General features: G+C 37.8%; 1 protein-coding gene and 1 long non-coding RNA gene across 3 annotated transcripts in view; one reads left to right on the plus strand and one right to left on the minus strand.

Annotated features, from left to right (window-relative positions):
* The window catches only part of ADGRL2 (adhesion G protein-coupled receptor L2), a 682132-nt gene that overhangs the window by 411417 nt on the left and 247806 nt on the right, over window positions 1-22909 (plus strand). The window lies entirely within an intron of this gene.
* Window positions 7423-22909, minus strand: part of LOC141580285 (uncharacterized) — a 48513-nt gene continuing 33026 nt past the window's right edge. Inside the window, exons 2-3 of the long non-coding RNA XR_012512464.1 lie at window positions 9470-9556; window positions 7423-9232 (exon numbers count right to left, since the gene is read on the minus strand). This is a non-coding gene — a long non-coding RNA (uncharacterized LOC141580285). The remainder of the gene's footprint in view (window positions 9233-9469; window positions 9557-22909) is intronic.

Below are 22909 nucleotides of genomic sequence, written 5' to 3' on the forward strand. Positions count from 1 at the left end.
TGCGCACCTGTAGTCCCAGCTACTTGCTTGAACCTGGGAGGTGGAGGTTGCAGTGAGCCGAGATCACTCCACTACACTCCAGCCTGGGTGACAGAGCCAGACCATGTCTCAAAAAAACCCCAAAACCAAAACACTCTGCAGGTAGTGTCTAGGCACTATTGGTTCATGATCTCAGAAAGCATTCTCAAGGACCTGGTTTCTCTCTGTATATAGGTATTTTTTCTTCCATAGAGTGTCCAGTCTCAGCAGGGTGTCCCTTGGGGAACCTGCAGCAGCTCCCATCACTGCCCCCTCTTTTATTCCGACAGTCATGAGAACTTCTCTCTCACAACCCTTACAGAATTCCTCAGCCCGGCTCTTACCTACCTGACTGGCCCATACATCCTCCCCTGGACTCATCCCTGTGGCCAGTCACATGGGATTAATATTGGGTTACAGAAACCTCATAGCATGGTCAAAGAAAACTTTGGGTGATGATGGAAATGGTCTGTAATCTATTATGTCCCGTACAGTTAACAACTAGTCATGTGTGGCTATTGATTACTCAAAAGGTGCTAAATGCAACTGAAGAACTGAAGTTTAGACTTTCTTTTAAATATTTTAAATTGAAACTAAATAGCCACTGCTGTACTGGACAGCACTAGAGCTGAGAGTGTGGGTCAAACCCACTTACATTACATGGATTTAGGAGTTGTTTTCCAACAAAAAGGCTTTGGAGGCGGAGTCCTATCTTACTAGAACTGGGAAAGATAGATGCCAAGGGGTAAAAAGAACACATGTTCACTACACTATTCTAAAACTTCAACTTTTTATTAACACTTTTTAAATAGTTTAATTTCACATTATGTAGCTTACATTATATTACCTACAGTTTTTCTAATGCTTTGGTTTTCCTTACTTAAAATGCATGCAGTAGGAACTTTGGACAGACAACTGTTCAGTCCTGAATAAGAATCCATCCTAAGCTACTGTTAGAGATTCACTGCTTTTAACCGAATTATCTTTTGTGTACACTGTGTTCATCTTTCAGAATGTATTTTAGAGGACATATATGGAAACAAGTTTACATTAAATTTCATGTGGCTTTTTTAATACAGATAACTCAATGACAAAGTAGTAATCAGTTTATCGATATTACTGATGTCAAACAGGTACACTAACAATTGTACTACAATTTCTCCTTTGACTGAAGTGTGCGAGCTTTCTCTTTGATGCTGACTTACTCATTGACTCAACCAAGTTTCCAAGATAGACAGGGTTCTTGCCCTCATTGAGCTTCTACTTCTCAGTTTTGTGAAAATATGAGACACCATCCATGCTAGACTTGAAACAAAATAGACCAAATTAATACAGGTTTATTGCAGAAAATTTAGCAATATGAACACATAATAAGTGAAAAATAAAAATTATCTATAGTTCTATCACACAGAAACAACTACGATTAATGTTTTAGTACGTATTTCTTTAAAAAGTATATGTATATGTATATGAGTATTTACATTCATTTGTATAAGGATGAGAACCTACTATATAGATAATCCTTTAAAACTTAATTTTTACATGACCACGTAGTCTTTAAAAACATTGTGTTTAATGCCTGCATAGTATTCCATTGTGTATACTAGATAGATAGATAGATAGATAGATAGATAGATAGATAGATAGATAGAGATACATAGATAGATAGATAGAGATACATAGATAGATAGATAGATAGATAGATAGATATAGATAAATAGATAGAGATACATAGATAGATAGAGAGAGAGAGAGAGAGAGAGAGAGATGTATGTATAGTACAACTCTTAGGTAAAAGGGATATGAACATTTTTTAACATTTTAAAGACTTTGGAAATTACAAGTATCATGTAGGCAAATATTTTTGTCTGTTTTGTTTACTGCTAAACACCAGTCTATAGGACAATGTCTAACACCTAGAGTATATTCAATAAATATTTGTTCAATGAGCAAGTGAGTAATGGTATATTTTGCAACATAATTCAAATGGCCAAGTATGAGATGACCCATTTCCCTAAATTCTCATTAACTTTGGGATTTATCATTTTTCTTTTCAGTTTTGTAGACAGAAGATGGTATCTTATTATGCTTATTATGGCTTTTGTTCTAACTTATTTACTTTTTCCGCAAGTATAAATTGTGTTAAATCATGCTTACTTGGGCAAAAACAAATTCTACAGGGTAAGAAACTTATAGCCTGATTTTGGCTGAATATGTCAAAATCTTAAAATTTTGACTAAGCAAAATCCACTAGGATTATGTGTTTGGGAATCATATTTCAGTCCACCAAGAAATCATATGACTTAGAGAAGTCACTAAGCAAACTTTACCTCATTATAACATATTAACATATAAAAAGCCATTAATGTAGGTATTTGCGTTTTCATAAATTACCAGATAGAGAGATTTGATGGCCCTAAATGTAACTCATAGTCTGATACATAAGCAAAATTGAAGTTTATTATAAAAACTATAGAGAAAATGCAAAGAAACCAATGTTGGGAGCTCCAATCAACTCTCATGCGGAACTATAACCAGGACCTAGAACAAGAACATGTCGTGGGGGCTGTCTCCTCTCCCTGAGCATCTGCTTTTCTTCTCTTGCTTTTGCCCCTACTCAATCTCTCTCTGTCTCTCTCTCTTTTTCTCCCCTGTCTCTGCTGCAGCACCTGGGTCCATGCTCAGACATGGCCCTGCACTGACTTTAGATCCCTTTCCTATTTAAGCACTTAACTATCTGTGCTCCAGTTCCAAATAAGAGAATTAGATCCATTTCTCTTGGGGAGGTAACTGTCCTCCATCTCCAGCCCAATCTGCTATGACCATGCCCTATTGATATGGGACTAGTCAAAGAAGTAGGGTTAGATCTGACAAACATCCCAAGAGGCATATGTCACAATGTGCCTGCACTTGTTAGATGCTAGGATACAAATATAGGTAGAAAGTGGCTCCTATTATATAATAAGTCATTATTCTAACTTGAATATACAATTTAAATAATCTTCCAGCCACCATCATTTAAAAATCATTTCTGATGATCAGCAGTTTCTAAAAATCTAGTTTTAATTCTATTGCTAAGCTTTGCAGTATTTATTTTTCAACTTAAGTGTTTTGCCATTTGTCCATGTCAGAGATCTTTGATTCCACAGAAACAATTTTTTAAAGTGTATTTTTTGTTCTACTTAGTATAGGTTCTTATTTCTAGTTATTTTTAACTGAGCTGCTGTATCTTGCAATTTTAGTACTTTCTTGCAGTACTGTTTTTCTCAAAATTACCTGACTTTGCAAAAATTAAATAAATGAACAGAACTACCTCTTGCAATGCCACATTTCAAGCATTTTTGAGATAATCCATTACCAACTGTGCTCTCTACACTAAGCAAAATGATTCATCTCAACTAGTGATTTGATGATGTATGTATTTTTTCCATATTTTTCATTTTCTTTGCATTTCCTAATTTTATATTTTCCCCCTTCGATTCCGTTGCAATTCAAGTCTATTATGGAATGAATTAAATCTTTTTCTCATTCTCATTTTGACAATTAATCGTTTCAGTTCTAACAAGGGTTATTTTGAGGAAAAAGAAAATAAATTATATTTAGGTTATACCTATGAACAATCAACTATTTAAATCAAGCCATCTCTATCATTAATATCTATCATTCTGGCCATATACTATGGGTCCTGCAATATATGATACATGGCTAAATTTACAGGATTGGTCATGTTGCAGTTTCATTACTTCTATTCAGATATATCCTCAAATTGTGGCAATATGCATGACATGACAGGCTTCCTTAATGACTGATGAGATACTTTCATCATGGTTCAGACCACCGTGATAAACATCAATCACTAAGACAGCCAAAGATGTCAAATCTGCTAAGATGCTCTTTAATCCTGTGATCCTAGGAAGTCACAACTGTCAGCGCAGATCCAGGCAATTGTCTAGCTCGGTGGTCCCTAACTTCTTCCAGTTAGAAAACCCATATTATACCAGAAGACACCCTTGAAGAATTTCACCTTTTTTACGTGCAAACACAATGATTAACACTAGGCACATTGTAGCAAACACTGTTTTAGATGTTTTACACATTGCCTTGACCTTTTTTCTCTGAGGCTTGCTCCCATTCCTATAGAGGTGGCCACTTTGTCCTATATTTGAGATTATAAATCTTTGTAAATAAATTTTAAATTTACTAAGAATAGTAACACACTTATTCAAATAAATAAGTGCAAAGCATGCTATTTTTTCAGTCAACAGTGCTTAGTGCAGGGCTGGGCACAGTGGCTCATGCCTGTAATCCCAGAACTTTGGTAGGCCGAGGTGGGTGTATCACTTGAGGTCAGGAGTTTGAGACCAGCCTGGCCAACATGGTGAAACCCTGTGTGGTGATGCATGCCTGTAATCCCAGCTACATGGGAGGCAGAGGCATGAGAATCTCTTGAACCTGGGAGGCAGAAGCTGCAGTGAGCTGAGATTGTGCCTCTGCACTCCAGCCTGGGTGACAGAATGAAAGTGTGTCTCAAAAAAAAAGAAAAAAAAAAGATAGTCCTTAGTGTTTTAAACAAGTGAGAACCACTGATCCAGAAAATATACTCATTATAAAATTCACTCTTACCTTAATAATTCAGATAATTGAGGAAGAAGTTTTTTGTTTTATTCTTAACATTATTGATCAACCCAATTATCTACTTTAGCTAATATACACAGACAAAACCTGGAATTTTACAGATGCCGTATCTAAGGTATCCCAATTACCGTCCCATGATTCAGGTATGGTAAAATTATGAATATATTTCTCTGAGGTGCAGCAAAATAGTTTATTTATTACTTCGTCAACATCTCACTCACAGGTGGTTATATTTTGAAAGATTATTCACTAGGCTGTGTAGGCAAGCACAATAATCTGACGTCAGGAAGCCATTATCTGAGCTAGCCTCCCTCCTGCTAGGGCCCAAGGATATTATTTACAGAAATGAATCAGTGTATTATGTTTAATACATTCTTAGAATATTTGTGCATATACTAAGTTAGGTTTTTCTGTTTAAGTGTTTCTATGTTACATGAGTTCATTAAAATTTTTTCCCACCTACATTTTCCCCTTAATTCCATTGGACTCTTTAAATTCCTACACTGGCTTTCTAATCTATTAATTTTGTACTTCTTTCTACCAAATGAGAACTCTCACCTTCTTCAAAATCTGATTCAAAACTTATTTCCTTCAAGAACTTTTTAGAACAAATGCCATGACTTTGCACTTTCTCTAGAGACTCCCTAAGTAAGATTTCAAATGTTCTATCATCTTTTTTTGTTACAGCGTATATATCATGCTTATTATATATTCAGTTTGAACTGCTTTACGCTTTGCAATTTTTTTTTTTTTTTTTTTTTTTGGTAATTGCAGTTACTTCCATATTTCACAGATGTGTGTATGTGCTTGCCGCTCTCTGCATCTTCATAATGCTTTGCTTCAGCCTGACATAACATGGTCTGTGTGGTTTTGTTTTGTTTATTTTTTTTTTTAATTTTGCCAGCCAGCGTTCAGTACCATTTATCACTATTGACTAAGCAACTAATATTTTTTTTTTTTTTTTTTTTTTGAGGCGGAGTTTCGCTCTTGTTACCCAGGCTGGAGTGCAATGGCGCGATCTCGGCTCACTACAACCTCCGCCCCCTGGGTTCAGGCAATTCTCCTGCCTCAGCCTCCTGAGTAGCTGGGATTACAGGCATGCACCACCATGCCCAGCTAATTTTTTGTATTTTTAGTAGAGACGGGGTTTCACCATGTTGACCAGGATGGTCTCGATCTCTTGACCTCGTGATCCACCCGCCTCGGCCTCCCAAAGTGCTGGGATTACAGGCTTGAGCCACCGCGCCCGGCGCAACTAATATATTTTTACCAAAGAAGCGTGGCAGTGCACTTTGCAGTTTGTTAATTCATTAACTTACCCATTAAAGATTACTGATTGATCAATTCCTGTGCTCCTGGCACTGTGCTAAGCACTTGAGATACATCAGAAAAAGTGAGACTCAGCCCCTGTGGAGGTGATAATCTGTACCAAGACAATCTGTTCAAGACACTTGAACCATTATGCTATTCAAACACTGTTCCAACGCTCACGCTATCCACAGAGACTGGAGTATCACTAGTCCCTCTCACCTTTTCTTTTCTCTGTAACCTACTTATTGCTGTTAACACAGTCAAGGGACAGGTAGATTATACTAACTGTGAGAAATGCATGTATTTCAAAGGGAAGCGAGTAGTGAATCACATATTCATTATGTTGACCTTGGAGCAGACCAGAGTAGACACAGAAGAAAGGAATGATACCTGCTGCCAACTATTTTTAAGAGAGTACAATGTGAGATCCACCGCTAGTGCGCTAGTTGATGTATTGCTGTAAAATCTCTAGGTATTCCAGCTCGAAGAAATCCATCAGCTCGATATCTCAACAATAAATATATTTGAAATTATACTTGTCAGAGAAAAGCTTCAGAGAACTACATATGCTTTTTAAGCTCTAGTGTTCTTGCTTTGTATCTTGGAGTTTGCCAATATCATTATTAATATTTACTGTTAATTGCTTATGTATATTATTTGAATGCCAACCCAGTCTTACAGAGGTGCTTTTTTTTGTTTGTTTCTTCATTTGTTTTGAGACTGAGTCTCATTCTGTCACCCGGCTAGAGTACAGTAGCACGATGTCGGCTCACTGCAAGCTTTGCCTCCTGGGTTCAAGCAATTCTTCTGCCTCAACCTCCCGAGGAGCTGGGATTACAGGCACGTGCTGCCACACCCAGCTAATTTTTGTATATTTAGTAGAAACGGGATTTCACCTTGTTGGCCAGGCTGGTCTTAATCTCTTGACCTTGTGATCTGCCCACCTCTGCCTCCCAGAGTGCTGGGATTACAGGTGTCAGTCACTGAGAGGGCCAAGGTTCCGTTTTTAATGACAAAGATAATGATTCCTGAAATGGTGATTAAACATACACTATAAGCCTCGCATCTTCGTAAAAATCTCAGAGCTCTTTACAAAAGCAATAAAACAACAAACTGAAATAACACCTATGCAAAACATAAACTAGTTAAAAAAAGGTAACACTTAGGAGTCTAAGGTTTTTTTGAAGCCCATAAATAAAAAGAGGAAAAGTTTCATGCCGATGAAAACTAACTTTTAGAATTTGCCAATGGAGGATGATAGACTAGGTGACCTAACATTTATCTTCAGATCACAACGGCTATGTTGAAATGGGTGGAATACCATAGATATATCTTAGGACTTTCATTTCATTTTCTTAGGCAGAATTGTTAATGGACCATTTTTTTTAAATTTACATTTAATTTGCAAAAAAAAAAAAAAAAAGTTAGACCATAAGAAAACAAGCTTATAATAAGAATTTTTATTTCGAAGGAACTTCAAGCATGCTTAATCTAAATCCTCTATACCTTCTATATTTTACAATAACCATAATATTCACTATGATGATCTGAGGTACTACAGAATTTCATTGATTAAGCTACTTGACTATATTCACTATAATTCACTTCCTTCAGCAGGAAAATCAAACTAAAGTTGGCTACAAAAGGTGATATTGGCTGGTGCATGAGGCAGTATCTGAGCTTCCTTGACATTGTGAGGTCACTGCCACCAAAGGTTCATTACCATATTGTGAGGAGTCAGCTTCAATGTATAGGCTGCTGTCCAGATGAACCGAGGAAAGCAGACCAATCATTAATTGCATGTGTTGTCTTAGTTTTCTAGGGCTGCCATAACAAAATACTACAGACTGGGTGGCTTAAGCAGCAAAAATCTCTCCCAGTTCTGGAGGCTGGAAGTCTGAGATCAAAGTGCTGGGAAGGTTGGTTTCTTCTGAGCCCTTTCTCCTTGGCTTGCAGATGGCTGCCTTTTCCTAGTTCTTACATGGTCTTTCCTCTGTGTGCACGTAGCTCAGGTGTCTGTGTGTCTGAATTCCTCTGTTTATATGGGTACCAGTCAGGTTGGATTAGGGCCCATGCTCCCTGCCTCATTTTAACTTAATTAACCTCTTTAAAGGCACTGTCTCCAAATACAGTCACATTCTGATGTACTGGAAGTTAGGGTATCAACATATGAATGTGGAATCTGGGTCACAATTTAGCCCATGACACATGCTGTAGTGAGTTGAACAGCATCTTTCTACCCGCTGCCAAGAACTCTGTCCACTTGGAACCTCAGAATGTGACCTTATTTGGCATAAGGGAGCTAAATGATTTGAACACATGATTACAAAGAGGGTAACTGCAGACACTAGGGCTGACTTGCAGATAGAGGGTAGAAGGAGGGGAGGATCAGAAAAAACAACAAATAGGTACTAGGCTTACTACCTGGGTGGTGAAATAATCTAAACAACAAACCTCCATGACACAAGCTTACCTGTATAACAAAGTTGCACATGTACACCTGAACTTAAAAGTTCAAAAAAATGTTTTGAAATAAAAGTTTTCATTTTATAATGAAAAAAAAAAAAAAAACCCAAAAAAACAAACAAAGAAAACACAGAGGAGAAGGTGATATGAAGATAAAGGCAGAGACTGGAGTGACACATCTACAAGTCAGGGAAAACCAAGGATTGCCAACAGCTGTATGAACTGGGAGAGAGGCAGGGAACAAACTTTTCATCAATGCCTCCTGAAGAAACAACACTTACAACTTGATTTTGGATTTCTTGCCTCCATAACTGTGAGAGAATAAACTTCTGTTGTTTCAAGCCACCCAGTTTGTAGTCACTTGTTAAAGTAGCCACAGGAAACAAATACAGTTATTGGTACTGGAAGATAATAAACACAGCTACAACATACCAATGACTTCCATGTACAGGGCATTATTTTGGTATATATTGCCTCTTAAGTCCTCTAATCAATGAAGAAAATGCGTAAACAGGTATAAATTGGTCGGGGACAATGGCTCACGCCTGTAATCCCAGCACTTTCAGAGGCTGAGGCAGGCAGACCACTTGAAGTCAGGAGTTCAAGAACAGCCTGGCCAACATGGTGAAACCCCATCTTTACTAAAAGTACAGAAGTTAGCCCAGCATGCTGGTGGGTGCCTGTAATCCCAGCTACTTGTGAGGCTGAGGCAGGAGAATCACTTGAATCTGAGAGGTAGAGGTTTCAGTGAGCTGGGATCATGCCACTGCACTCCAGCCTGGGTGACAGAGTAAGACTCCATCTTAAAAACAAAAACAAACAAAAAACGGTATCAGTAAACTTCTCTGGTAGGCACAAATAATAAATGTCAAGCTAAGGGTCAAACTCTTAACCTCTTATCAGGCTCCCACTAGTAATCTTTCTCATTGTCCTTTCTCACACTTTGTCATTGTCCGTTCTCACACTCCCTATTCTTACACTGCCATAAAGAACCATCTAAGATGGTAATTTATGAAGAAAAGAGGTTTAATTGACTCACAGTTCTGCAGGCTATACAGGAAGCATAGGTAGGATTCCTCAGGAAACTTGCAACCATGGCAGAAGGGTGAAGGGGAAGCAGGCATGTCTTCACATGGTGGTAGGAGAGAGAGAGAGAGCGTTAAGGCAGGGGAAGTGCCACACGGTTTTAAACAACCAGATCTCTTGAGACTCACTCACCACAAGAATAGCAAGGAGGACATCTGCCCCCATGACCCAGTCACTTCCTACCAGGCCCCTCCCCCAACACTGGAGATTACAATTCAACATGAGACTTGGGTGGGGACACAGAGCCAAACCGTATGGGTCATATTCCTGGAGCCCAGTCTTCCTAACTTATAAGTCTGAACCATAAACGAGGGAATATTCTTATGGCTTAGATTATTTCCATATATTTGTATATTTTAAGGTCAGGATATCTATTTATTTTCCATCACCTCAAGAGCCTATAGCATTGTCTGTATCATCTGAGTGTGCAAATAAAAGTTGATTAAATAACCAACAGAATGGTAGCTGTGAAACTTTTGGAGTCATCCTGACAAGTTGAACCTTTCAGGTCTAGCCTTTAAAATTAAAACAATGCATGTCTCTTTTTAATTTATAGTTGCAAAAAAAAAAAAAAAAGAAAGATGATCAAATTCTACAAGACATCTTAGCAGGATACATTTACTCCATAAAATATTTTTTCTGAATTATCCAACTAGCTTTTGATTCTCTGGATATAATGCAAGACTTGTGAACAGACTGAAACCCAAATCAGAATTCAAAATTTGATACAGTGTAGTAAGACAAACCACAGTGGCCTCAGACCTAAATTTAAATAAATAATGAAGTTAGAAAATAAACACACTCTATCTATCCTGCATTGCAGAAAATGTATCAACATTGCCCAATTATGTCTTCGTGGTGCCGTACACTTTGGCAGGACCTGTATTTAGGTCAAGATTGAGTGCTGTGCAAAGTGATAAGCAATACACCAACCAATGTCTCCTTTTCCTGAGGTTCTAATTCTCAAGATTGGAAGAAGGGCAGATTCTCTGAGAGAGACTTCATCCTTTTATAATGGTTTCCAGTGTTATACTGAGCAATGATTGAAGATCTCCAGTCTCAATCTGCTTGCTGCTGTGTAGGGACAGCTCAATAACAAGGAAGGTCATTGAAGCAGCAGAGGGAAAAACGAAACCTTTCCACAAATTTCTAAAGGTTGCCTCACCAGTTTAGGAACCTAAAACTAAGACTGGGACATAGTGACAGCCAACACTACTATCACGATATCATAGTGTTTATTGTTAGGACCTTACAGAAAAAGCAGACAGGCTGGGCACAAAGGGGTTGACATGGCAGTTTGGATGAGGTGAAGAAGAGACCCTGTACCTGCAATGGGGCATCCTTTTTTCTGTTACACTTTGGGTAGTTTGGCCTCTCCCCATTCCACACAGCCTGACTGTGGTGTGATCGTCCTACCCCTGTTTTCCAGCTGCAGGCTGGCATTCTAACACCTGTGTTGCTGACCTCATTTTCTTCATGCTTTCTTGGCCTCACCTCAGCCTCTGAACTCTTGTGCTCTTTAGCTGAGGCCCTTGGCCTGGTGTCCTAAGTGATCATTTCTTTGGATTCCACCTTCACAACAATTAACCTGGTTATATAAGGTTCCAGCCAGCAGGACTGGAGCTACTTCTGTTGTCATTCATCCCACTAGGTGCTTCTCTATGCCTGCTACCCCAGGGACAAGTGGCCTAGTGCCCTCCTGATAATACTGGGTGCTTTTGCTTTTAGAAGAGCTTCACAAAAAGCTTTTGTGCTGGTAACTGTAGACAAGGCAATCTATTCAGCATGAACCAAACAGCAAAGCAAGCCTGGCAGGCAGAAAACCAAACCAAACCAAACCACAACTTTAGATAACAAGAGTTGAATTAATTAAATTCAGTTATCCTAGGACAACTTTAGTTGCTAAGAATGCAGTCTCTGAAGCCAAATTGCAGGGTTCCACCCCTGGCTCCCTCACTTGCTCTGTGACCTTATGCAAATTATTTAACTGATTGATGCCTCAGTTTCATCATCTGTGAAAAGAGAATAGATACATTGAAAAGCTAGAAATGAGATTATACAAGTATATATCTACAACAGTACTCACATAATAAATGTTCAATGAATTATTAGTGGTTTGACAGAATCCATCAACCCACTTCCTCTACCTTAGACAAAACACTATCCCCTTACTTTAGAAAATGCCCTGGCCTGGAGCAGGGAGGAGAAGCCAACGTGAGATCTCATTAATTGTTTATGTTAGGACATTACGTAAAGTACTCTTTTTTCTACCTCAGCCTTACTCTATGGTAGGCAAAGAAAACTAGCCTAACCTGGTAACAATGACTTAAATATTAAATAATAAATAAAGCAGGTAAACTGAGCAAGAGATACCTGCCTCAGCAGTCCACCCAGCAGGCTAAGCAAATCTCCACAATGCTACAGTGTTTCTAAACAGGGGCATTCTTCGCTTTATTGGTAAGATAACACCCTTTCTTCATCCAGGCTGTTCCAGGTGTTCGCGGTGCTTTAGCATGTCTAGGTCCTTCCTACTAAATGCCAATAACATTCCTCAGTTACTCTGATAATTATCAGATGCCTGACACAACACATACACGCACAAACACATAAATATGCAAATATACAGACATTTCTGAAGCCTCTTTAGAGAAGTGATACCAACCCAGATTGAGAACCGCCACTGTGGCAATATAATCACATGGATTGTTCAGGAACTAGGCCTTCTGGAAGGAAATACGTACTATGATGTCCAAGACAAATGACAGTTGGCTAAACTCACTTGTTAGCCCACATGTGGGAAAGCAATATCTACTCTTACAAATCAATACTGGGGTGAAGTCACTTCTAAGAAAAGATGGTAGCTTGTGCATGCGTTTTTGCTCCAAATCATTTTATAAAATGCTGATTATTCTGTTTTCATTCCTCAAACAAGGGTTTATTAAATGCCTGTTGAGTACATACCACTACTCTATGTGTATCCACTTTAAAAGGTTTATTTGAACCAGAACAGAGCACAATGAGTTTCTGGCATCCTTGGATATAATTTCTAGTTTATTTAGTAGCCATGTCTGAAATGACAACTTAATTTTGAGTTCCAAGCAGTGACCATTAACATATATAGTTTAAAACTATTTTTTTGCTTTTTGTTATTTTTGTGAAGCTAAGTTTAACTTGGCTACATTTCTGTGAGAGCTTCAATGCTTTTTGGCCTGAACAATTGCACTAAATTATCCCAACAAGGTTGAGGCAGGCACGTGGTTATTCAGACACAGAAATAAAATCCAGACATACACAGGGACATGCCTCAAAAGTTTTGAGCTCCGATAGTGCTTACCGCTTGTTCTACATAGACTTGCCACTCAGAGCTCCAGCCAACATTTAGTATATGAAACTTAAAACATTTGGGGGGCTTTCTCCTCTACATTATCTCCGCAAATGGGATATCTAGGGCCTCTGCTGCTGTGAATGGAAATAGGAAGCTTTTGAGAGAATAAATGCATGCAATATAGCAAAAGAGATGAAAGCCGTTCAGACCTCAAAGAAGGTAATAGAGAAGGAGGATCAGAAACTGCAAGTGGAGTGTGGAAAAGCAGAGTGATGGATTATAGAACAGAATGGGGAAAGACATGGTTAAAGAATTCTATTACCACAGGAAGAAAGGAAATTATTTTTTCTCATAGAAAAAAGAAATATTATAAACCAGAGTGTCATGTTTTCAGTGTACTGAACGGTCTTATGTCCTTTTTGTGTATTACAGGCCAGAGGCTAATCACAGGTGAAGATGAGACAAGGGAGTTCAAAAAAAAGAGGAGAGGTTATAGAATAAAAGTAAAGAAAATCAGAGTACAATGAAGTTGAAGAGTGAGGCCAAAATAGATACAGAAAATACTTAAAAAAAAAAAAAGAAAGAAAGAAGGAAAGAAAGAAAAAGAAAAGAAAAAATACGTGAAACCATGGTAAAGAAAGGTATAACAAAAAGAAAAGAATTTTTAAAATAATTTTATGCTTTCCTATGAATTTAGAGTCATCTTAGTTTTAGAAAACAAACCTCCTGGGCAGTAGACTTTACATTTTAGTGCTAACCACTGAGATACTAAAACTTAGTTCAGGCAGATCTAGTCTTTGCATTTCAACATTCATGTCTTGAGATCAACTTTAACATAGTAATGATCATACTAGAACATCATAATTGGAACATTCAATTAAATTTCATAGAGTATTACCTTTACTTCTTTATAAGGCTTGGGATCTCTTGTGCTTAAAATTTAAAGATACATGTGAATTTTACACAAACCTATCTACTTTTCCTCTAAAAGCTAATACAGTAATAGCCCCTGACAGAATTCCCTTTGGAAGATATATTTTTCTTAGTAAAAGAAATCAACCAAAGACAACTTTTAAATATTTCTAACCAAGAGGACTGCAATATTCAATCAAGTTAATGTTATCAATGCGGTGATTATTTGAATAACTTTGATGTCAGAGTCATGTCTCAGAATTTCAAAATTCACTTGACTTTGAAATCAAAGTATACATGCTTTTTTCCTACTGTAATATAAAATATATATATTAAAATTTTATCAAAAAATTGAACACACAAAAGGAAACTGCAAACTTTGCCAAGGATTTTGATAAAAATTTAATTTGTTTTCAAAGATCTTATTATCTATCAAATATATAAAACATAAGCTAACTGTGAATGTGGTGTATATTTTACTATTTGTATGACAAAAGACTGAAGTTTTCCTGCCCTGGGTTTGCATTAGCATGTGCATTTTTAAAGGCAGTAGTATGCATTATAATGGGGAAAATATTGGTCCAGGATTTGGAAATCCTGTTTTAGCTTCAATCCTGCCTTTGTCTACTAGCTGCATGATTTGTTTAAAATTTTTCTCCTTTAAACTGGGAATATTATATTTCCTACCTAGTTGGTTGGGCATAAAAAGATGTTTTAAACCAAATCTATAAAAAACATATGAAACATAATTTATTTAAATGTAGTTTCCTTAGTAATCATAAACGACTTCAGTTATTAAAGGTTATCTGATACATGACTATATCTCTTTTCTTTATATTGTACTGGTCTCATTAGTGGAAAAACCAGAAAAGGAAAAAGAGAGAAGAATACATTTCGATTTTCAAATCCATCCCTTTACTATCATACTTTAGACTACTCTAGTTATAGATTTTGAGAGTGATGGCATTGAATTCAACATTTAAAATCAAGCCTCCTGGCCGGGCGCGGTGGCTCAAGCCTGTAATCCCAGCACTTTGGGAGGCCGAGACAGGTGGATCACGAGGTCAAGAGATCGAGACCATCCTGGTCAACATGGTGAAACCCCGTCTCTACTAAAAATACAAAAAATTAGCTGGACATGGTGGCGTGTGCCTGTAATCCCAGCTACTCAGGAGGCTGAGGCAGGAGAATTGCCTGAACCCAGGAGGCAGAGGTTGCGGTGAGCCGAGATCGTGCCATTGCACTCCAGCCTGGGCAACAAGAGCGAAACTCCGTCTCAAAAATAAATAAATAAATAAATAAATAAATAATAAAAATAAAATAAAATCAAGCCTCCGAGAGATACAAATAACTTCTTTTGGCATCATGTGAAGAGTTAAGAATGCAAGGAAAGAACTGAAACAAAAACTTATTCCGTAAGTGAACAATCCAGAAAAGAGACATTTTGCCTGTATATTGTTATTATCATTCCAGCCCCTAGCATACTAGGAGATTAGGAAAGTTTAAGATATGAATGAATGCATAACTGAATGAATGTCTCTATATCTGCAAGAAAAAATTATTTGTATTCTTTTTATACTTACTAATATTTGCCACAGAGTCACTCTTACCACAAATTTTTCTCTGTCTCCAAGTCATTGCTTTACCCAGAATTTTTAAATTGTGAGTTTTTGCTGTTTTATCACATATAGAATAGTCATCAATTAAATTGTTTGGCAAATTCAGTACTAACACTTATCTCTTCTACTTAATCTAGAAGTGAGATTTGCAGAACCGTCTTAAGGACAAGAGGGACAGGGCTCAGATAATTTTCTTTAAGGCACTGTTCTTGCAAATGAGTGAAGTAAGAGGTAAGGAAGTTAAGAGGACAAAACTGAACAAATGAGTTTAGGGAGAAAGCTAGCCTTTTACAGAGTAAAAGGAAACAGAAAGTTTGAAGTACTTTCTTCCAACCTAATGAAGGGTTTTGAAATTGAGGGTCCTTAGAGGAAATCTGGCATTAGAACAAGTTAAAGAAGTAAAGAATGTAGGGAATGAATGGAGAGGGCTTGTTTGTCTAGAGCTGGTGCCTTAATGGAAAACGGCAGGTCAGCAGCAACGGCTGCAGCTGATAAATTGGCATGTATAAGAAAGGGGAATGGGGACAGGAAAGCACAGTGCCAGTGCTAATGACAGGAGGTATTTTGTGTTTTTTTTTTATGCTTATTAATCCAAAGAAGTTACTTAAAATTACAGTTCACATTTTTTTTCTCCATTTCTCAGAATTGATTAAAGAGAGGAAGGAGAGGAAAAGGAAAGGGATAATTTATAGGATGTACCTTAGGAACTATTATTAGAAGAATAAAAAAGACGACTACTGGCAAATGTAAGTGCATTAGAAATGAAGTAATTAAAAGGTTCTATAAGAAAATGAGCAAATTAGAGCTAGCAGTCGTCTATTAACCTACTGTGACTTATAACTCACATTTTACTTTTTTCTCCCAGTACGAAGTTCCTCTATTACCGTATATGATGTTCACATGCAGTCTTCTGTTGTTGTAACCACATATATGTGGTGGTAAGCGAATCTTAATTTGTTTTTCTATGTGTCTCTAGTTCACCAGATTTAATTGTAGGGCACAGTTTCTCTGTGCTTTGAAAAGTACCCAGCATTGCTACCCTGTGTTAGCATTTGATGTCTATTTTTGTAATATAGCAGTCATCAGTTATCATAAGTGATAAAGATAAGCAATAAAATGCATGCCAACATTGAAGGAAAGAAAAGGACAAGGATAGACGTAGCTGGTGATGCAATGTATTTATTGTGGGAAAACTAAGACGCAATATAAATGGTGGGAAGTGGGAAGTTAAAGATACACCTAGGAAATAAAGTAGAAGAGTAAGATACTTGCAAGGAATGTGATAAATCAATTTTCTTTTTTTAGACAGAGTTTTGTTCTTGCTGCCCAGGCTGGAGGGCAATGGTGTGGTGTCAGCTCACCGCAACCTCTGCCTCCTGGGTTCAAGCAATTCTCTTGTCTCAGCCTCCCAAGTAGCTGGAAAGGCATGTGCTACCACGCCCGGCTAATTCTGTATTTTTAGTAGAGACAGGTTTCTTCATGTTGGTCAGGCTGGTCTTGAACTCCCGACCTCAGGTGATCCGCCTGCGTTGGCCTCCCAAAGTGCTGAGATTACTGGCATGAGCTAGTGAATCAATTTTTAAGGAAATGAACCTAAATTTCTGATCGATGTTTAGGTATTCTGTGAGCAGACACAAATACTTGTGTTTCTAAATCTTAAAAAGATATGCTCACATTTCATGAGAAATCAATAGCCATGAAAATATTGAGCATGTTTGGCAATATTCTAAATACTACTTACATTATCCCATTTAAAGTACTTGTGAACTGTATGGCGTAAGAACTAATATAATCCTCATTTTACAAATGAATCACCGATGAATGGAGATATAAAACAACCTGCTCAAAGTCACACAGGTAGTTGAGTGGCAGAAGTCTCAAACACAGTTTGTGTCTGATTTTGAACACATGTTGGCTCCTCATTCAGGCACTGGTAACCACTATGCCCTCTGTGTCCTGGAGAACTATAAGGATAAAATGTTACTGTTGCAAGTGGAATTTTTCTAAAGAAACTAGCAATAGGATTTAAGTACTTCTTTGGAAGGGCAGCACATGCTGAGAAGCTAAGAAAGATCTTAGTGTTGTCTGCTCCAGGGCTGAAGATGGTCTCTCCTGGACTTCTTGTCATGCACCAAATGCTGCTCAAAGTTAGTGTATCAAAGTGCCTCTTATGCCAAGGGAGGGGTTGACACGCTGGTGAAAATAGAGTGGAAGAGCAAAACAGAACAACTGGATGTCTGTATTCAGGTTCCTCTTTCTTTTGCTGTGTATATTTTCTTTTTTCCTTTTTTTTTTTTTTTTTTATGAGACGGAGTTTCGCTCTTGTTACCCAGACTGGAGTGCAATGGCGCGATCTCGGCTCACCGCAACCTCCGCCTCCTGGGTTCAGGCAATTCTCCTGCCTCAGCCTCCTGAGTAGCTGAGATTACAGGCACGCGCCACCACGCCCAGCTAGTTTTTTGTATTTTTTTTTTTGGTAGAGACGGGGTTTCACCATGTTGACCAGGATGGTCTCGATCTCTCGACCTCGTGATCCACCCGCCTCGGCCTCCCAAAGTGCTGGGATTTACAGGCTTGAGCCACCGCGCCCGGCCTATTTTCTAAACTGCCTCTAGTTCCAGCTCAAATAAACTCATATGAAATTACATTTGAAGAACACATTTTGTGTACTACTTGAGAGATGACAATGTTTCACTTTTTAAAAATATTATTCCCAATAGCCCTTGCAACTCATTTGTTCCAAGCACAGCAGGAAATAATTTGAGAACAAACAGAAGTACTCCAGTGACTCATCATTGAGTACTGAGTTGACAACAGAAAGGCAAGGGATGGGGGATTGCAAGTTGCCCTGTCATTTTAGAGGGAATCATCTCAGAAGATGACAAATCTGAGAGCCTTTTGTCTTGATAACTAGTGGCATCCATCCCTGGTAATCCTTGGCTATTGAACAGTAAAAGACCCAATGTGGAGCTAGGAAAACAAGACTTAATAATAACAAAAATAGTTTAACTTTTATATAGCACAATGAAATTTACAAAGTGCATCTGCAGATATTATCTCTCTTGATCTCGCTCTCTGAGAAGCACACAGCTGTGCATCCTTGGAAGTCACTCATGCTTTCTTGGGCAGCAATTTTCTCAACGGTAAGATAGGAAAAACAATGATTCTTCTTAGGCAAGTTACTCAGTTTTCTCAATTGTAAAATGGGAGAAATAGTAGTATCAGGTTGAAACAGAATTTTGCTGATAGTCAACAGTTTTTCACCTGCAGAAATGGCAATTTTATATGGCTCAATCTAAAACCTATCCTATAGAGTTATGATGATTAAATGGATCAATATACAAAAATAGAGCCTAGCTGTTAGTACACTCTCAGTGTTATTCATGTAAATACTATCTCATTTCATGCTCATAATAACACTATGACAGATAATAGGGTTCTACCTTTGAATATAAATTTATGTGAAAAGCATAAATATTATTTATGGATTTATAAGGGGGAAATGTAGCTTTACAACAAACACCCTGCAATATAATGCTTTGTTCTGTGGTTTCTAGGCTGCTCAGTGAATATTTTATTAGCTAGCCTGTAAATTCTTTGGGCTGCTTCTCCCTCCCATCCAAATTTGCCATCCAGTGGGTAGTTGGCTACTTTTGTAGGTGAGGTTTCTGTAAATACTCTTGTGACTTTGTTTATCTTATAAAATGACTTCAGGCCGAAAGAATGAGTATTGCTAGGCTTGTCAATTAGGAGAGGGGTTTAAAAGCATGTCAGTGCCAGAGCAGAGTATGAGTCTGAGACAGAGGGAGTCATGGCAGGACAGGCATTTGGAAAGTTTCTCCCACTCTTTGACCGAGTATTGGTTGAAAGGAGTGCTGCTGAAACTGTAACCAAAGGAGGCATTATGCTTCCAGAAAAAATCTCAAGGAAAAGTATTGCAAGCAACAGTAGTCACTGTTGGATCGGGTTCCAAAGGGAAGGGTGGAGAGATTCAACCAGTTAGCGCGAAAGTTGGAGATAAAGTTCTTCTCCCAGAATATGGAGGCACAAAGTAGTTCTAGATGACAAGGATTATTTCCTATTTAGAGATGGTGACATTCTTGGAAAGTATGTAGACTGAAATAAATCACTATTGAAATGACATCAACGTGAAGCTGCCCATTCCACTGAAGTTCTGAAATCTTTCATCATGTAAATAATTTCCGTATCTCTCTTTTATAATAAACTAATGATAACTGATGACATTTAGTATCTCCAAAATTGTTTCCTTGTACTGACATAAACATTTCTGAATAAAAATATATAAATGAAAAAATAAAAATAAAAGCATGTCAGTATGTCAGAAGAAAATTTTTAATGGCTTAAGATACTGCTTGATCAAAAAGAAATAAAAAGTAACTTGTAATGCATGGGGATAAATAAGAGGAATCTTCAGAGATATTTGTTTGTATATTCTTCTTATTTTGTGGAAAGTTTTTATTTTGATTTTTTTATCTCTAAAATAATTTGTAAGTTCCTTGTTAGACATTGCGCCTTTGAAAATATGTGTGCATTATATATTAAGTTGTTATATATTAAAAGAATAATGTATTAAACTTGAAGGTATAGGATGCCAAATATTATGGAGGCAATTTTAGTAAAGTAAAAATGTATATATTTTTTAATTTTTTGAGACAGCGTCTTGGTCTGTCACCCAGAGTCACCAGAGTGTAGTGGTGTGGTCACAACTCACTGTAGCCTCAACCTCCCCAGGCTCAAGCAATCCTCCCATCTCAGCCTCCTCAGTAGCTGGGACCAAAGATACCCATCACCACACCTAATTTTTCTATTTTTTTTTTTTTGTGGAGTTAGGGTTTTATCATGTTGCTCAGGCTGCACTTGAAATCCTGGGCTCAGGGGATCCATCCACCTTGGCATCCCAAAGTACTGAGATTACTGGGTGTGAGCCACTATGCCCAGCTGAAACAAATATATTTAAAGCTATTTAATCTATATTTTTAAAAAAGTCTTTGAGAATGAAACTAGAAAAGTGATATGTGAAGAATATATATTATTTTATCCTGTGAATAAATGTTACATAAAATCAGTGTATTATTATAATTACTAAAACAATATTATGGAATTCATTTTAAAATAATTTAAATAATATAACAGTTATTTTGGCTACTCTTCTCCCTGAAAATTAGAATACTAATTCAAATTACACACACACATACACACACACAAACACACACACACACACACACACACACACACACATATATATATATATATATGTATATAATTTTTTTTTTTTAGATGGAGTCTCACTCTATCACTCAGGCCAGAGTGCAATGGTGTGTTGATTTCGGCTCACTGCAACCTCCGCCTCCTGGGTTCAAGCAATATTCTTGTCTCAGCCTCCCGCGTAGCTGGGATTACAGGCACATGCCGCCATGCTCGGCTAATCTTTTTGTAATTTTAGTAGAGTCAGGGTTTCACCGTGCTCCCCAGGGTGGTCTCAAACTCCTGACCTTAGGTGATCCACCTGCCTCAGCCTCCCAAAGTGCTAGGATTAGAGGTGTAAGCCACCACATCCAGCCTCAAATTATACTTTAAACATTATTTACTTGAAAATGATAGTATAGGATGTACTAGAAGTTTTCCATGAAAAAGCCATTTTGGAACCTATGCAAAATCTAAATTGTTAAGATATAGTCAGTCGCCTTTTTGGGATACTTTCTAAGGAATAAAGGACAAAACAGAAACATAATGTAACTGTTTCACCCATCTCAAATTTAATCTTTTTTTTTTTGTTTTGTTTTGTTTTTTTTTTTGTTTTGTTTTTTTTTTGAGACGGAGTTTCGCTCTTGTTACCCAGGCTGGAGTGCAATGGCATGCTCTCGGCTCACCGCAACCTCCGCCTCCTGGGTTCAGGCAATTCTCCTGCCTCAGCCTCCTGAGTAGCTGGGATTATAGGCACGCGCCACCATGCCCAGCTAATTTTTTGTATTTTTAGTAGAGACGGGGTTTCACCATGTTGACCAGGTTGGTCTCGATCTCTCGACCTTGTGATCCACCCGCCTCGGCCTCCCAAAGTGCTGGGATTACAGGCTTGAGCCACCGCGCCCGGCCGCAAATTTAATCATTTTAAAAGATTAGTATAATTTTTGAAAGAATTGAAGGAACAGGATATTAATTTTAGTGAAAACATTTTGGGCCGGGCGCAGTGGCTCACGCCTGTAATCTTAGCACTTTGGGAGGCTGAGGCAGGTGGATCATGAAGTCAGGAGTTCCAGACCAGCCTGGCCAATATGGTGAAACCCTATCTCTACTAAAAATAGAAAAATTAGCTGGGCACAGTAGCACTCACCTGTAGTCCCAGCTACTTGGGAGGCTGAGGCAGAAGAATTGCTTGAACCTGAAAGGCGGAGGCTGCAGCAAGAGGGGATCCTGCCTCTGCACTCCAGCCTGGGTGACAGAGCGAGACTCTGTCTCAAAAAAGTTAAAAAATGAAAAGAAAAAAAACTAATAATTGAGTATTCAACATAGTCCTTTATTGACTGAAACATAATTTTTCCTTTAATGTGTGTGTGTGTGTGTGTGTGTGTGTGTGTGTGTGTGTGTAAGAGACAGAGAGAAGGAGACAAAATGAGACAAAGTATGTGTAGAAACACATAAGACTGGTAGATTTCATTTTATTGGATTTTTTCATTTATTTTAATTCTGGGAATCTTATTTCTAAATGCTGACTTTAGACAAAGGCTGACATTATTCTCATTTTACCAAAAACAAGACTAGGTGTGTAAGAAAGTAGGAGTAGTTTGCCCAAAGTTACATCACAAGAACTAGGAAGACTTTAAGCCAGGTTTCAAAATTCCTTATTCAGTGCTCTTTCTTTTCCAAATAGATGCTGCTAACTTCTGCTTACAAATCTATCCTAGAATTTCACTGCTTTCACAGTCTTACTTTTCTATTCTTTTAATTAATAGTATCAATTATTTATATTATAATGGTATCATTAGAACAGGTAGACATCTATTAAGCTAAGGACTACAATGCCTAATTTTTGTTTGTAAACAATAGGAGAGGTTGGGTGTGGTGGCTCATGCCTGTAATCCCAGCATTTTGTGAGGCCAAGGCAGGCAGATTGTAAGGTCAAAAGATCAAGACCATCCTGCCCAACATGGTGAAACTCCATCTCTACTAAAAATACAAAACTTAGCTGGGTGTGGTAGTGCATGCCTGTAGTCCCAGCTACTCAGGAGGCTGAGGCAGGAGAATTGCTTGAACCCAGGCAGTAGAGGTTGCAATGAGCCAAGATTGTGCAATTGCACCCCAGCCTGGTGATAGAGCAAGACTCTATCTAAAAAAAAAGAAAATAGAAGAGTAGGCCATATCTGCAATTTAAATTATTAATGAGTCACTATTTGAGTGAGTTAGAAACATATAAACATATTTATCTGAATAGTGGCTAATGAATGATAGATTTTTTTTTTTTCTATGTCAGTCTCTTCATTTTCCATTGATTTGCATTTTTTTTTTTTTTTTTTTTTTT

The sequence above is a fragment of the Saimiri boliviensis genome, chromosome 11 (genome assembly GCF_048565385.1).
Source record: "Saimiri boliviensis isolate mSaiBol1 chromosome 11, mSaiBol1.pri, whole genome shotgun sequence".
NCBI classification, from domain to species: Eukaryota; Metazoa; Chordata; class Mammalia; order Primates; family Cebidae; genus Saimiri; species Saimiri boliviensis.